This window comes from Lepidochelys kempii, chromosome 4 (genome assembly GCF_965140265.1).
Source record: "Lepidochelys kempii isolate rLepKem1 chromosome 4, rLepKem1.hap2, whole genome shotgun sequence".
Taxonomy (NCBI): domain Eukaryota; kingdom Metazoa; phylum Chordata; order Testudines; family Cheloniidae; genus Lepidochelys; species Lepidochelys kempii.
Genome location: NC_133259.1, coordinates 65,814,533 through 65,831,526, shown reverse-complemented (window position 1 = coordinate 65,831,526; position 16,994 = coordinate 65,814,533). Strand labels below are relative to the sequence as shown.

At 41.3% G+C, this 16,994-nt stretch overlaps 1 protein-coding gene across 3 annotated transcripts in view; it reads left to right on the top strand.

The window, feature by feature from the left end:
- The first annotated feature begins 496 nt into the window (after nucleotides 1-496).
- MARCHF1 (membrane associated ring-CH-type finger 1) overlaps nucleotides 497-16,994 on the top strand; it is a 478,438-nt gene continuing 461,940 nt past the window's right edge. For all 3 annotated transcript variants that reach the window (XM_073341528.1, XM_073341527.1, XM_073341534.1), the window contains exon 1: nucleotides 497-670. The gene's annotated coding sequence lies outside the window, so the exon portion shown is untranslated. The remainder of the gene's footprint in view (nucleotides 671-16,994) is intronic.

Below are 16,994 nucleotides of genomic sequence, written 5' to 3'. Positions count from 1 at the left end.
TGGAAAAATGACCTCTATGTGCAATAATGCTCCATTTTTATTCTCTCCTATTCTCCATTAAAAAGCATGCCTGTTCTGTTTGCTTCAATGAGCATTTTTCCAAACTCTGTTTCAACCTGTAAGTATTGAAAACTTTGCTACTGGTAATAGTGTGGGGTTATGAAGCTATTTTTTTGTTTGTTTACAACATCTTTCTGGGATGGGCCAGGCACCAGCTCAGTGACTGCAGCCCCCTTGCAGGAGTGCTGTCTTGTGGCTTACAGAAAGGTGATCTAAGTCCTAGGGTGTTTTGCAGCCCACATCTACCCCCTACTGCTCTCTCGGCAACCTTGGTTGCCTCCAGGTGTACTGCCTGTGTGTGACATTTACAGCAGGAGGCTACCACTCTCTCTGCTTCTGCTCTGGATTATTCCAGCCTTTGAGCATGGCAGATTGCTACTGGATGACATCATGGGAGCAGTGTGAGAGCCGGCACAGAGAGGGGGACGCGACGAGGGGAGGGAGAGAGGCAGAGCCGGGCTGCCTGGCACTCGGCTGCTCATCGGCGAGGTCTGGAAGAGTGCCTGGCAAGCAGCTGGCAAAAAGATGGGGAGAAGATGCTAGCGCCCCGGTATACAGCCTGCACCGCCACTTAAACAGGCTGCTCACTGAGAAACTTAACCCTGCGCTGGTGAGTGATTTCCACACGCATGCAATTAACACAGGAGGCGAAAGCGAATACACAGACCCCTGCGCGGTGCAAGTAACCAGCGCTCAGGTGCAGTGTCAGGGAAAGATCTTAGTGCTGGATCCCGATTGCCCGATCCGATCCCCCTTGTGCGTGGGGAATCCCCAGGAAGCGTGCGAGTGAGAGATGACAAACCCAGCTATGCCCCAGCGTGGAGGGAGGTGTGTCCTGTGCGGGCTAGCTCTGGATAGCTGGTCTTTAATTGTGCGACATGGACTCTCCACTGCTTGTTGTTTGGTTTTAGTTACTGATCGCTTATCTTGGGTCCATGCTGGTCAGTTAATGTGACTGGTACAGACTCGGGGCACCTGGCTAACCACGAATACAGCACTTGGCTCAGCTGCCTGGTTGTCCCTGGGAAGCTTCCAAGCGGATAGGACGTGGGGTGGCTTAAACAGTCCCAGCCCCTGCGAACTCCGCAGCTGCACCGAAAGTCGCAGACGCCGTTGGGGAGATCAGATTTAACCAGCCTCTCGCCTCCCCTCTAATTCTTACTGCTCATTTTTTTGATCTTGCAGAGCCCCTCAAAGCGCGCGCACACAGACCCAAGCTTCTAGGTGCTTTAGTGAATGGTAAGGGAGGGTGGGGTGCAAATAATTCCCTGACTGTAACATTTGACTATTACAGGTTTGCACTGTACTTAGTTAATTGCCACCACACATGTGACTGGTTTGTTTTGACTAGTCTTGTCTCCTTACTCCTGAAGTTTGTTGGGGTTTGCACTTTTGATGATGATTCTTGTTTCTGATTTTTGTTTTCCAAGCCCATTGACTTCCCATTTGAAAATGTGTATTTTGCTCCCACACAAATTCGGTTTCCAAAAATTGAAGAAACCGGTTATGAGGGAAGAGATTTTATTTGGCTATGTTTATATGTAGGTATTCAGATATGCTTTTTTGGTAAGGCTTTTCCCCACTGTCATTTTAAACATCTTTATATAACTGTATTAAGGGGCAATTTCACATGCCTCTGTTTACAATGTGATAGATGGTTCTTGAATGTTATGGAGTTTCTGAATAAGTGTAGTATTCTGGCAACAAAAATGAGCCTGGTAATTTGGGAGAAACAACCATCATAAGTCTCCAATATTCATAGGTTTCAGAGTAACAGCCGTGTTAGTCTGTATTCGCAAAAAGAAAAGGAGTACTTGTGGCACCTTAGAGACTAACCAATTTATTTGAGCATGAGCTTTCGTGAGCTACAGCTCACTTCATCGGATGCATACTGTGGAAACTGCAGAAGACATTATATACACAGAGACCATGAAACAATACCTCCTCCCACCCCACTGTCCTGCTGGTAATAGCTTATCTAAAGTGATCATCAAGTTGGGCCATTTCCAGCACAAATCCAGGTTTTCTCATCCTCCACCCCCCCACACACAAACTCACTCTCCTGCTGGTAATAGCCCATCCAAAGTGACCACTCTCTTCGCAATGTGTATGATAATCAAGGTGGGCCATTTCCAGCACAAATCCAGGTTTTCTCACTCCCCCACCCCTCTCCAAAAACCATACACACAAACTCACTCTCCTGCTGCTAATAACTTATCCAAAGTGACCACTCTCCTCACAATGTGTATGAAAATCAAGGTGGGCCATTTCCAGCACAAATCCAGGTTTGGCTTAAATAGAGACTGGGAGTGGCTAAGTCATTATGCAAGGTAGCCTATTTCCCCTTGTTTTTTTCTACCCCCCCCCCCCGCCCCAACGTTCTGGTTAAACTTGGATTTATGCTGGAAATGGCCCACTTTGATTATCATATGCATTTTAAAGAGAGTGGTCACTTTGGATGGGCTATTACCAGCAGGAGAGTGAGTTGGGGGGGGGGGGAAGGTGAGAGAACCTGGATTTGTGCTGGAAATGGCCCAACTTGATGATCACTTTAGATAAGCTATTACCAGTAGGAGAGTGGGGTGGGAGGAGGTATTGTTTCATGGTCTCTGTGTATATAATGTCTTCTGCAGTTTCCACAGTATGCATCCGATGAAGTGAGCTGTAGCTCACGAAAGCTCATGCTCAAATAAATTGGTTAGTCTCTAAGGTGCCACAAGTACTCCTTTTTCTTTTTGCAATATTCATACTAACTCGTGTGTGTGAGAGAGAGTTTGATTAGTTGGTGCTTACAAAAGTGAGAGACTGAAAGCTATAGCAGCTGTCAGTAGTGAAGACAGGTATTCATATTTGCCCACTCAGATCTGCCAATGCACCTTTACTATAATCATCGTCATTTGGACTATTTTAGTTCTGGATCTCTCTTGAGCGAGACGGTAGATTCCTCATCGTATATGAATTGAAACCTGTGTTTCCCAATGAATTCTCTCCTTCTCCCTTATTGTATGCCCACTTATTCTTATATTGACATTTGTGCTTTCAGGGAACCCAAGGTATACATTTGGTCACTTTTTTCCCATTTGTTCTCTGTTACCTTACAACCATTGCTGAGCTGAAAAGAGGAGACACAACTGACTAATAAATCCAAACAATCTTAAGAGCAATTTAGAGCATCAAAGAGGAAGGTGAAGTTTCTCCTACAAATGGGAGAGAGGGCAATAAGCTACTGTGAAGACCAACTTTTAGGTCTAAAGACTGTTCTCTGGAAACCTGATAACTATTTCAGCTTTCTTTCTTAATTCCTGTGATAATTACATGAATCTAAGTGCAGCATCTCCAGTGTAGTTGAACAAGATAATGAGCTTATCTTGCAGAAAACTTCACTTTTAGTACTGAACAGCTAAAGTTAACCATGGAATGGTACTCATTAAATAGTGGAGAACTAATTAGCTGTTGCTTAGAGTTCAGGTTATAATTAGGGTTTCCAGATTAAAGCTGCACCAAAACTATGTCTCATTTCAGATAACTAAAATAAGAGAGAGAAATTTTCTTCTAAAATTCTGACTGGCCTATGTACCTAGATCTATGGCTGTGAAGCTTCTTGTTTTTTATCTACAAATAGGAGGGAGCTGAATAGTGTTGAAGCTTATAGCTCTTCCTGTGTTAAGCTATTCTGGCTTTCTGTAGCATGACAATTACAGGTCACTCCTAACTGGTACGTTCTGCAAGATTAGTTCACAGGATGCTATGAAAGTACCAAATATACTTGAGACAAAAGGAGCCTGACATAAGGATATGAGGAAGTTTGAATCATGAGGTCATGCTGTGTATTTTATCTTACAATGTGTGTCCAAAGCTAGCAATCTCAGCCATGCTCAACTGTGGAAGAGGAGGAAAGACCAGATGATGTCCATTCAGGGGGGGAAAAATGCCCCTTGATTTCTCCTTCAATAAAGGCCATAAATACACTGTAGGTTGATCCTTGAACATTCACTGTTTAAGTAGGTTGTTTTAGGAACTGGGTGTACTCCAAGAATGGGAGGAAGCTTCTGGTAGTTGGCATGTGGGCAGGTTGGAATTCTTTCTGGATCTTGTCCTGTTGATATCTCCCCAATTCATGGGCATGCATTCCACATACAACCCATCTTTCTGCTGATGCTACTTGACTGTTGTGAGGTTTATTGTTTGCATGTGTGTACATGGACAAGAAAGGCGGTGGCAGAGAGATGGAGTGGACAGTAGTGAAAAGGCAGATGGGGAAGGGAGGACAGTGGTTGGGAGAAGTGCCTGGTTGTGATGATTTTTGAGGGATGGGATTACAGGACAGTGGTGAAGATCTGTGGGGATCTGGTGTCCTAAGGAATGAGATGGAGGGATCAATAACTACAGGGAGGGTTAGAAGTGGAACAGGTCAACTTTTTTTTTTTTTTTTTTAAGTTTCTTCATTTAAAAACTGGGGGTTGGTTGAAAATGAAACTTTTCACCAAAAAAGCTCACATTTCACTGACTATAGCTGGGACTTCATTTAAAAAAACAACTTTTTTTTTGCAACCCAAAAATGAAAACAAAAATTAAGCTAAAAACATACCTCACCCCCAGTTTTCACAGGAAAAATTCCCACTTCAAATTTTCATTGGAGGGAGCAGGATTCTTGACTAGCTTTAGGTGGAATGGTGGGGGAGAGTGGTAAACTGCCAGAGTGAATCTTCCCTTCACTTTACAGTAATTTAGAGGATCTGTGGAGCTCTTAGGACTCATGCTCTGATATGGAGGAGGGTGGTGACTGCCCCAGCAAGTCTTTGATCTGTGGGCAATAGCAGACCTCGCTGAAGCTGATCAGTATGCTACCCACCTTTAATTCAGGCTAAATGAGAGCAATTAAATGCCCTTTGTTTCCACTACCATTAAACAATAGAAGCTACCATCCAGCGCATGGACCAGCATGGCATGGCCTGAGTAGCTGACCCATGCTGCCTGAGTGGATTACCTGGAGGCTGATAGCAAATGCAGGGACTGGGGCATTGATTTAGTTGCATCTGAGTGATTGTGGAAGGAATCAGGGAGCCAGGAGAAAGCTGGAGAGGTACTGGTAGAACGATTGTGGGAGGGAGCAGAGACAGAGCTCCTTTGGGCACAGGACTGGTTGGAAAGCGGGCTTCAATTTCTGAACAAGGAAACTGCATCTTGTTTGATCCTCCTGTTTTCAGGGAAGCAGAACTTTGTGTACACCCTGTGTAAATCAACAGTGTTGCACCAGAAATGTATGACTCATATAATTTTTTTTTCGACTCATGGAAACAATCTGGAAGAGTCACAAATATTGTCTAACTGCTCAGGCCAACGAACAACAGCTCATTGTGAATCCGTGAAGATATTCATAAAGGGTGTGTGCACATGCATCCGGGTGCATGTGTGCAATGGAAATAAGGAGCATAAAGAGAGGCTTCATTGATCCAAAGGTCTCTTCGTATGTCCATGATTATGTCCTTAGAACACAAGAAATCACCTGATGGTCCCAAAAAGAAAAGGAGTACTTGTGGCACCTTAGCGACTAACCAATTTATTTGAGCATGAGCTTTCGTGAGCTACAGCTCACTTCATCGGATGCATACCGTGGAAACTGCAGTAGACGTTATATACACACAGAGACCATGAAACAATACCCCCTCCCACCCCACTGTCCTGCTGGTAATAGCTTATCTAAAGTGATCATCAAGTTGGGCCATTTCCAGCACAAATCCAGGTTTTCTCACCCTCCCCCCCCCCCACACACAAACTCACTCTCCTGCTGGTAATAGCCCATCCAAAGTGACCACTCTCTTCACAATGTGTATGATAATCAAGGTGGGCCATTTCCAGCACAAATCCAGGTTTTCTCACCCCTCTCCAAAAACCATACACACAAACTCACTCTCCTGCTGGTAATAGCTCATCCAAAGCGACCACTCTCCCTACAATGTGCATGGTAATCAAGGTGGTAGTCCCAGTTGTTTCTAGAGGCAGTTAAATCTGAGGTGAAAGGGCTTTTTGTTCAATGTTACTCTTTGAAATGGAGTAGCTAGCATACACAACCGAAGTGAAACTTTTTAATTCATTCTTTTAGTTGTTGTTTCCTAGTGTGGGAGGAAACCTAGAACATTACTGAATATTCGCTCCATGGAATCAGATGTAGCTTGAAATTTCTATCTGATTTGTAGCATCCCATGTTAAAGAATGGCTGTAGTCTATTTAACTGAACAATAATGTCTCTAGAAAGAATTGAGTTATAGTTCATATTGGGGTAATCAACCTAATTATTGCTTGGCTCTGCAGAAAACATGCACGCACTTCCCTAAGTCCCAGCCATACTACTGTAGCTCTGTGACTAAAATGCAATTTTGGAGCTACAAATTTACTGCAAGTATAAAGAAGATGGCTAAAGCAGTGGTGCCAATTGCATGGAGCAAACAGGTTTCACTTCCCTTCCCCCTCAAAGTTTTTGCATTTGCTCAAAGTTCCACAGGCCTCAGAGCTGAGGGAAGGGTGTGATTAGACTGCTTTTCCCAGTGGTCTTATGCTAAATCTGTCGGAGTGCTGCTGGAGCAGTCTGGAGCGTTGCCCTAGCTGCGTGGTCTCAATGCTATTGAAATTTGCCAGAAGAAGGGGCTGCCAGGCCAAATTTAAGTGAGTGGCTTGTGATCTGGTGCATAGGGTTGCAATGTCACTCATATTTGGCCCGGTCGTGCCTCTGTCCTGACTGAGGGATGTTTGAGCCAAATGGTGGTGTGACCTGGAGTATGGGGGAGTCTGTTTCCGTACTGCATGGTGAGGGGGAGTCCATCAGAAACATGACTCTACAGTGCAGGGGAGACTACTCAGCTGGGGGAGATACGGCATCCTGGCAGGGAGGGGCAGGCGCTGAAAGTCGCCCCCTCCTCTTACTTCCTCCACCCCAGAAATATGTGAATTGATGCCATTGGCTGGCTGCGTGTGGAGGTCAGAGAGTGGGAATATTTTAGATTCTCTGCTGAAGTTCGGTTAAAAGGCTGTTGTCGCACTGTCCGTGCCCTCCAAGTTGACTTCATTTAACCACAAATGTCAAGGAGGATTCCTGTAAATTGATGTATAATATTTATTTGCAGTAACATGCTGTATTCCTGGGGACCCAAACAATGAGAATTGTGGGTGCTCAGCACCTCTGAAAAACAAAAGCTTTTATTTAGGGCCCTAAAGATGAATTTACAAGTCTAACTGTAGGTGCTGGAGTTTGGAAATCTTGGCCTTTTACTGTTTAATACTTTGAGTATACCTACCAATCAAGGAGCATATATGGGTAATATCCTAGCAACTGGATGTATTTCTTTAAATCAGAAAAGGACTAATGTCCTCAAACTGCAGCTACGTGACCTTTAACTTCCATATTAAGGAAGGTATATTCTGAAGCCCAAGCATATTCATTGTCTCTGCAAATTAAATACTGCCTTTGGCTGGGTGGTGTCATGGGGCACAAAGCAGTACTGAATGAGTGGAAAAGACAAAAGTCAGAGGAAGAATGCTGGCAGGGAGCAGTGGCTCTACAGCACACACCTTCCTTCCTCCAGTATATTGCGGGAGACATTTGTGTTGATGCCATGTGATGGGGGAACGTGTCAGGGAAGCAGTTGCTGCATGTGACATAATCCCTTTTGGGATATGTTGGATTCCTGCTAGGAAATCGGTGTTGAAATTATTGGGGCATTAACTCCTGTTTCTGGTTTGTGTTCTTCATGGGGTGTGGAGAATGGAAGAGAAAACAGTGGCAAAAGGTCAGGGATTCAGGGCAAGAGAGTAATGAAAGGAAAGCAGGCTATTTCTAGGTAGAGATGATCTATAACCCGTGGTGGTGGGGGGACACACAATTTAAAGGTGGGGGGGGGCATGTGACCACCCCATGTCTGATAAGGCTGCACATGTAACTGAAAGTAGAATGTCAGCTTTTTTGGTCTAATAGTAACATGAACTGTGTGAAATCAGATTTTCTGCAACAGCACTCATGAAAGTCTCTTGCAGTTGAATACTGAAATTTTTAGTAGCATTCCTCTCTAGTGGTTCTCTATTACTCAGCCACTTCTGAACACCATTTATTGGGAAATGTAGTCCTCTGAGCTCATACTCCTCCCCTTCGCCTCTCCCCCAAACACTCCCTTCTGAATTGCTGGTATAGTGGTGGTCTGCAGTTTTTTTTCTGTCACTTCACCAGGAAAAGGTAACAAGCTGTTTCTCTCCATAAAAGTTGAAAACAGGATAATCTAAAACTGGTGTTTTATTTTAGAATGGGGAGGGGAAATTAACTTTTTAAAAGAAGCAAAGAGTGAATGGAGATGAGCACAGGAAGAAAAATGAAGAGAAATAGCAGTGAAGAATAAGGGGATCAAGACTGTTCAAATGAGAGAGTGGGTGAAGAATTTTGAGAGAAAACATAAAGGAATCTCTTGAAGAGGAGGAAGCGTGAAAGATTTAGAAAATGGAAAAAGGCCTCAGGAGATTAAAGGGAACAAGAACCAATAGACTAGAGGGAGAAAAGTCTCAGTGAAAGCTGTTGAGATGAAAATTGGAACAAAGAGTAGATTTAAGAGTGAAAAGGAACAGTAGAAATGGAGCATATATCAAAATCAAGACCCAAGATATGTAACAGAGACAACTGCGTGGATGTAGGATGAAAGAAAGGTACAGAAAACTCAGTGTAAGTTGTTGAGTGAGTACCTGAACAATTATTTGTGAGAATTTGTTCAACTTTTGAAGGAATTTGCAACCCCTTTATGTTCATTTTCCAAGACCAGTCTAAAGAACAAATTTACTGGCAGGAACATTTTGCTGAAACACAAATTTTAAATACACAATATACAGGAACTGTGAATTTCAGTTTAGTAACTTCAGATATTTATACAGAACCTTATTTTATGGCCATACTACCATGGAACACAAAATGTTGACTTCTGTGTCCAAACAAGAGTCTGAATTTTGATTATAACGTTGGAAGAGAGAATTCCAATAAAAAGAGTAGTAAATAATGTTCAAACACTTGTTAAATATTTTTGAAAAAGAATAATTAGTGGTAATTTTAACTGGGGGGGGAGGGATTGGGATAAATTTGATTGATTCATTGATTATTCCTCCTCTCATAGAACCGAGTTCCAGAATTTGTTTGAGGAAAAAGACTAAGTTTGTTTTTTGTAATTTCTTTTTGCTTCTTTAATAGTCATGTTTCATAATTCTTACAATATATGTACTCTGACAAGCCCTCATATAGGCAAGCTTGAATCAAAGGGAAAGGATGTGATCTTATCCATCAGCACAAAAATACTGTCTTTCCGATGTTGTGAGGGCAGCAAAGATAGAGACCAGTGGCAACAAAATATGGCTTCTAGTGCTCCACTGGTTCCTGAGCTGATTGATCTAGTATAGTGTTGGACCAGAAGCAACCTTTAAAATAATGTTTTATTCATTTATTTATTTTTAGACAGGACCACACACAGAAAAACCTGAATAAGTCAAGCAAATGTGAAGCGACCAAAAAATGAATCTTGAGAGAAATCTGGTGTGGTACAGAGCCAAAAGTAAAATAAGCTTCATGTGACACTGATGAGTCAATAGTGCAATGCTCTGAGGAAAAGGCGGCAGCAGCACCACCCAAGTTAATTTTCCCCCACAAGATAAAAGTGCTATGATAGGGTGCACTTACAGCTTTCTGCATAAGAGATGGGGAACGGATTTAAAAAGTTTTAAAATAGTGGTATCGGTGTGAGGAGTTGAAAACAAAACAGTCAATTTTAAGGAGACTGAAACTTGAAGAAAACATGAAAAGTCTAGATTTAAAAAAGAAATTATGGGCGGGGGAGAGAGGGAGAAGAGGCTTTGTTGGTATGATTATATAAAGGACTAAAATGAAAAGACTGAGATGCCTTGGAGAAACAAGTGCAATCAAGAAGATGGAATAATTAAAAAAAAAATCTAGTAGTAAGCTGAAATAAGAAAGTGAGTGAAATTTGTCCCTGGGCAGAGGACTAATGCAAGGCCTTTATGCTGCTTAAGCCATACTTCAGCCTTGTTTTGATGGCCTAAATATGTTTGGTCCTCTGCTCATGAGTGAATTGCACCAAAAATTAATGAGCTGCCTAGCATTGTATTATAATAATCAAGCAGAAGATTTCCAATTCCACATCGGATGAGGAGCTCAGGGAAGATTAGGAAAAGGAGTCTCTGCCCAGTACAAGTCACTGTCTACCATAGGTTGGAATGGGAACCCAAGCACTTTGGGTCTCACCATTGCTCTGCTGGCAGTAAATATCTGTGTCCCACCCCACTCAGTGCTGGTCCAAATATGTCCCACTCCACCCAGTGCTGGTCCAAAATAGATGGCCACCTACTACTGTTATCTATTACGCTGTTAGCTCAAGTGGCAGAAATCATCTGTGTGATGGATCTAAAGGCCATGTTGTGTGTATGCATTATGATAGTCTCTAATAATGTGATCACACACACTTTTTCCTCCCCCCCCACAGGAACTCTGCCTAATTCAGTGGAAATAGATTTTGTTTGTTAGTTTGGTTAGTAAACTGAGGAAGTTTCCTTAGTTTGGTTAGTATAGTGATGAGTGCCGCAGAAAAAGCCATGAGGAAACTAATAATTCTGTTTTCAGAACAGAATTTGAATATTGTGCAGTAGATAGTGCCTGGCATCTCACACTGACGAACCAGAAGAAAACAAAATATTGAACTGAGAACCATCTAATGAGAATGCTGAATGATGCAGGGATTCTGGGGAGAAAATAGGTAGGTGATCATATGCATATAGGGCTGAAAAGGGTTGCACAGACATTAATTATAGCACTTTATAATTTTTGTGTTTATGCAACCTTAATATTCTTTTAAACCATTTGTGTGTGTGTAATATCACTAATATGATGTAGCTCCTGCCCCCAAATAATACACAGTGTATGGCTTTTGCAGTGCTGAGATATATCAATATCTATTTCTGCACCTATGCTCCTCCACACTTGATACTTATATGTCACCTAGAGGACCCATCAAAAAAAAAATGCAGATTGTCCAAGAACAGAATACCAAGAAATCTCGGAATGGGGTGAAAGATCTTGAAAACGGTTCTTACTCAGATCTGTTGGTAAGGTGCTGGAACTGGAGTGACACAGGGAACCAGTTTTGTTTTCTTAACTCGTTTTCTTTTTGTTCTAAAGACAGCTAAGCAAATTCATTCTGTGACTGACTATTATGGTGAGCATCTTTTGGTGAAATCCTGCCCTGTTTGTGCAGTTGCACCTCTTCCCCATATAAGGCCTGGTGCTTCCTTCTTTGAAATTAATGACATCATCCCATTGACTTCAGTGGTATAGAATCAAGCCCATAGTGAACCTAAAACAGGTTAGGAATATTCTTCAGATGTATATAGTTGGATCCTTCAGTGGTACATCTTGTTCTTTCAATGTTTTCTGTTGTGAAAATATGGATTTTAGAGCTCTTATCTTTTGATTCCACTCACTACATGTCACCTCGTGTATTAAACTAGCAGCTTCTGGTATAGAATACATTCCATACTGCACAGAATAAATTCCCACAATTAAACCTAGCTTGAGATGGATAAACACCTCTATTTGTGTTCATGGATGTTTTCATTTCCTGAGTCATATTTAACATTTTTTCAATTTAAAATACTCTGCCCCAGAATGAGTCCTACATGTTTCTAATGGCTTCCTAGCATAAAGAAACTAAATGTGTTCTCCAGCTTAACGAGTTCAGTAATGGAATCACCTTGTCTGATATTTACAGAAATCAGATTCTTTCCTAGTGAGGTGAAATGTTTAATTTTTTTTTTGGGGGGGTAATTAGGGAAACAAATCTAACAAGTAACTGGTTGCAGGCAGGTTATATCTTAAATATGCCTGACAGAAGGAATTTTGGGAAAAGAAGTGTCTTATGCTTCAGCTCAGAAGCACTAACTTTCATGGGAGTCTTGCCTTAGCAATGTCTTCATAGGAACTACAGGATTGCATCATATATGCATGTCTTCTGGAATTCTTCATTTTGACTTTCCCACTTACCCTTACATACCATTGCTGAAAGATGAGGTGCTTCAACTGCAGAGGACAGAATACTCAAATTCCAGTTTGCCACTTTTTTGTAGCATTAAATAGTCATTGCTGTGTGTACGAGTCACATACATTGAGACTCTTTCTTGGTTTGTTTAGAGAGGTTCTTCCATATCTTGTGGGAAGACACTTCCGTCACACAAGCTAAGTATTCTGGTAATTAATTATTTTTCCTTGGTGCTGGTGATTGGACCAGCTGATAATTAACTAGTGTTAAATTATTCCCAGTATCCTTAAATAAGAAAAGGAAAATATAGACCATGACCTGCTCCACTAATATAGTCAAAAGCTTATGGAAAATCTTTAATAAGAGGGGCTTTAGTAATAAGTATACTGTAATATAAAAAAATACGGTAACCACAATATAGCTGCTAATTATGGGGGAGTAGGCTGTTTTAGCTCAAGCTGCAAATGTTCATGCTTTCACCAAGGGAAGTGTAGCTTCTCCATCACTTGAAGTCCTTGTCAAATAAAGACCGCCTTTAGAAAGTTATCCAGTGTTCCAGCTCTACCAGATGCTATGGGGTCATGCATCAATTCTTGGGTAAAATTCTATGATTTCATTTTATGCAGGAAGTCAGACTAGATGATAAGAATGGTTCCTTCTGGCCTTAAAAATTGATGAATGTGTAAAAGTCAAGAATGATACTGAGAATTCTACTCATTCTAACTTTTCATTTAGTCCCAAACTCTGTTCTCGTTTATATCCTTGTCACACCGTTCAAGGTCGTATGGATGTTACTCAAGGTACTTTGACTTTTAGGTTGAAACCCCATCCCATTGCAAAGGACCTGTAGAAGTGCCCTTGCACCACTTCAGTCCTCAGTGCTGTGCAAGTCCTATGTGGGACATCTGCAGTGGGGTAAGTTTCACCCTTACTGCTTTGAAATAGGGATGGGATGGTTTGGAAAGTGCAATATACATGAATGCCATGGCTCACTGTTTTAAGTTAAAGGTGATTTGGGCGGGATGTTCTGGTTTGGCAAAAAAAACCCCCACCTTTTTTTGTAATTTCACAGAGCATCTTTTGGCTTTCTGAATTATTCTAATGCCTCTCACCCTCTCTGTGGTAATGTTTGTGAAGTGTAGAAAACTCCTCCTTGTGACTGCAGGACCAATAAATTATATTCTTCCCTTGTACTATAGTTGGCTAACAAGCTATTAAGGATTTCAGCAGAAAGTTTTGCCTTCGGGGCTAATAATTGGAAAGTTTGGTGGAAACAAGAAAGAGCAAATGGGAACACAGCAGAAATCTAAGAATTAAAATAATTAGACTCTTCTGAAAATAGAAAAACTCTCTGCTCAGTGGTGTAAACAAAAAGAAAATTAGTAATAAAAAGGATCAGTGCTGTTAAAATGAAATGCACTTGCTATCATATATTTACCTGGGGAGAAAAATGACTTGCATCACTCAACTCCTATGTGGGGAGGTGTGTGTGTGTGTGACAAGAAGTAAAAGCATATAATGATTTGCATGGAGGTTGAGGGAGTAACTGGCTAATTTCTGGCAATTGTAACTGAAATTGAAGAACAGCCAATTGCAATGACCCCCTCAACTCTCCAGAAATGGCAAATGTACAACTGTTAACCATGACCAGTCTTTAGAATGTCGAGCCATTTTAAATTCTATCACTTTCAGCAGAACAGATAAAACAGGCCTCTTTTTGACAACAGAATCACTGCTATGTACTGCTGAGAGTAATCTTATTTAAGGAAGGATGGCATGGAACAGCTTAGTTGCATTCTTCTTCAAACGCCTCAAAAAAAAAAAAAAAGCTTCGTGAAACCTCTCATTCTCTTCTAAGCCTTGTGTATTTTACGCTGTAATCTTATTCAGCTTGCCCTAAGATGGTGCTCAAATGTGCACACTTATGTGATTGGCGCATGGGGAAGTGAGATTAAATAGCATGCAATTTAAAAAAATTATTCCACTTGTTTAAAGATACAGTGCCAAATTCTGCCTCTGAAATCAAGGCATTTGTATTAGATGAAAGTCTCCATGAAACAGTTTTCCATTTTGGAGAAACAAGTTGTGGCCCATGGCCCACAAAGGAAAATAATTGCTGTAGCCACTCGTCTGAATAAGCTAAAAAGTTTAAAAGCTAACCACAGCAAAAAGTGTCTTACTGTCTTAGTGCCTTTGTGTAATTATTTAAATTGTACACTTGGAAATTTTGTCATCTTTGCCATATGTAACCTTAAAGTGAACAGACAGCCAATTGGCAACTAAAACAGAGTAGTGTTTTCAAAATCAGAGCAGTTATTTGAAAGAGTATCCCAAGACACAGTTTGGTACAGGTACTGCGATCTTCAGAGACAAAATTCCAATTTAAATCCGTTGGCATTTTTCCTGAGTGTAAGACTGGACCATTACTTCGTCATAGACCTGAGTAAGTATGGACAGTACATAATTTAAAGGTGAATTGTAAAAAGGGGAAAATCTTGGTGTTTCGACCCTTAATTTTTCTGTACAATGTACAAAGATTCAATTCATTTTTTCTTTTCAAAATTTTTTTTATATTTTTGTTGGGAAACTAGCATGTGGTGATGAGATAATCAAACTGAAACCTGAGATGCAGCTTTCCTTGCCCTTAATAAATAGGTTAAATAATTATTGCAAAAGTAAGGCATGTTATTACTCTGTTCTAGTAAGTATTCAGTATTGTCAACCCCAAATGTTCAAAAATCATGAGTCGAGCTCACCAAAAATCATGAGATTATGTAAAAATAATATATGGTGGTCTTCCTATTTGCTTTCTGAGTCTTTCGGGTGCACTGGGCTCATATTTTGAAGCCTTCTGCACAGCCACAAGGGCTGGAAACTTACTATTCTTTAAGCATGAAGGCTGAAATCATTGCATATTCACTTGACTCCAAGAGCTGGGGCTTTAAGGAAAACAATAATTCTCATGAGAGTTGGCAACACTCAGTATTTGATGTGAAGGTTTTCATAGAAACAGTTAAACAGACAGTATCCTTCACAGACTTTGCTCCAGTAAGTGTACATGGATTGTTGTCATGTGAGTTTTGTAGAATGAGCATTCTTTATTTCACTGGAGGTTTGCAGATAAGCTAGCTTTGAAGGACAACAGGTATGGTCAGATCTTGCAGAGAGTTTGTGTTGCAAAGCAACTCAGCAAAAGTGGGGCTTTTTCTGTTTTTCTGCTCTGGCCCATCTGACCTAGCCCAAGTTTTTCACAGAGAACAATGAGGGCAATATGACTTTTGGCTGAGGATTTCCATGTAAGAGTCTACAAGATTGCCATGTGGTTATAGATGTTAGGATATAGATATTCAGGCCTGTCTGTAAAGGCCTATACTCTAAGAATTTAGGTGTATTCTTATCACTTAGCTAGTTATAGAGGTATAAAAGAGAGAATCAAAATCACTGTCTGCCAGCGTAAGGGCCTTCCCTGACTGTGACAGTCTGAGGCCCTGTTCTTAGGCTAAGGCCTTTGGCTAAGCAGCAGAGGCAGCCATAAGCTGGGAAGCGTATGGTCACATCCTCACATTCCAAACTAGTCACATTGAAAGAAGGTGCTATTGGGCTGCTAGGAATACAATCCTGTCCTGATAATGCCCATCACCTCCAGAGAAAGGGAAGTGCCAAGAAAATGTAAAAGGAAACTTAGTTTGATAGCATCCTGTCTGGCAAGAACTCACTTATCAATAGCTGGTATGTGAAATCTTCATTTCTGTGTTGTTCTATCATTGTAGTCCCCATTTCCCTATTGTTTGTATAATCTCTGTCTATGATTGATTCTGTCTGCTGTATAATTAATTTTGCTGGGTGTAAACTAATTAAGGTGGTGGGATATAATTAGTTAAATCATGTTACAATATGTTAGGCTTGGTTAGTTAAATTTCAGTAAAATGATTGGTTAAGGTATAGCTAAGCAGAACTCAAGTTTTACTATATAGTCTGCAGTCAATCAGGAAGTGAGGGAGGGGAATGGGAACAGGGCATGGAGTTGAGAAAATTGAAATCATGTTTTGCTAAGGGGGCGGGAATGGGAACCGGGACACAGATAAGGCTCTGTGGTGTCAGAGCTGGGAAGGGGGACACTAAGGAAGGAAACTGGAATCATGCTTGCTGGAAGTTCACCTGTTCACCCCAGTAAACATCGAATTGTTTGCACCATTGGACTTCGGGTATTGTTGCTGTCTGTTCATGCGAGAAGGACCAGGGAAGTAAGCAGGTGAAGGAATAAGCCCCTAACATCTGGCTTGCTGCTTTTTGGCTAAGGGGCTGGACCCAACTGGTAGCTTCGCTGGGGCTACATATGTATAGCCTTGTTCATTTTGCCATTAAAGGTTAACAAGACACATCTTGTGAACATTCATCTGTTGAGATGAATGGGGCACTTCAAACCTCTCAGAGCTATTGTTCCAGGCTCTCTGGCATCTCTGTACACCTCTCTGCTCTATTAGTCTCAACATTTTGAAGTTACCTGTGCAACTGTAACGGCTAGAAACTTTTTTTAACATAAGATTTTGGAGAACAAGGAAGCAGCTTGAGAGAGGTGCCAATACATAGTACCAGATAACTTGGAGCCATGATGAATGTAGTGTTGCAAAGATATGAAAGTTTGGGATGCAGACCCAAACTACTTCCTTGAATTCCAAGACAAGAACTTCAAAGTGAGTTAGTTTCCCTTTATTGCCTCATTACAAAGAAACTTTAGGGAGGCTACCACTTGATTACCCCTTCATTTGAAGACTGGAAATGCACCAGCTTAAGTTTTTATAAAGTCACTATCCTGCTCCAGTCCACCGGGTGTGTGGGTGAGGATAAAGGGACAGACCGGGTTGG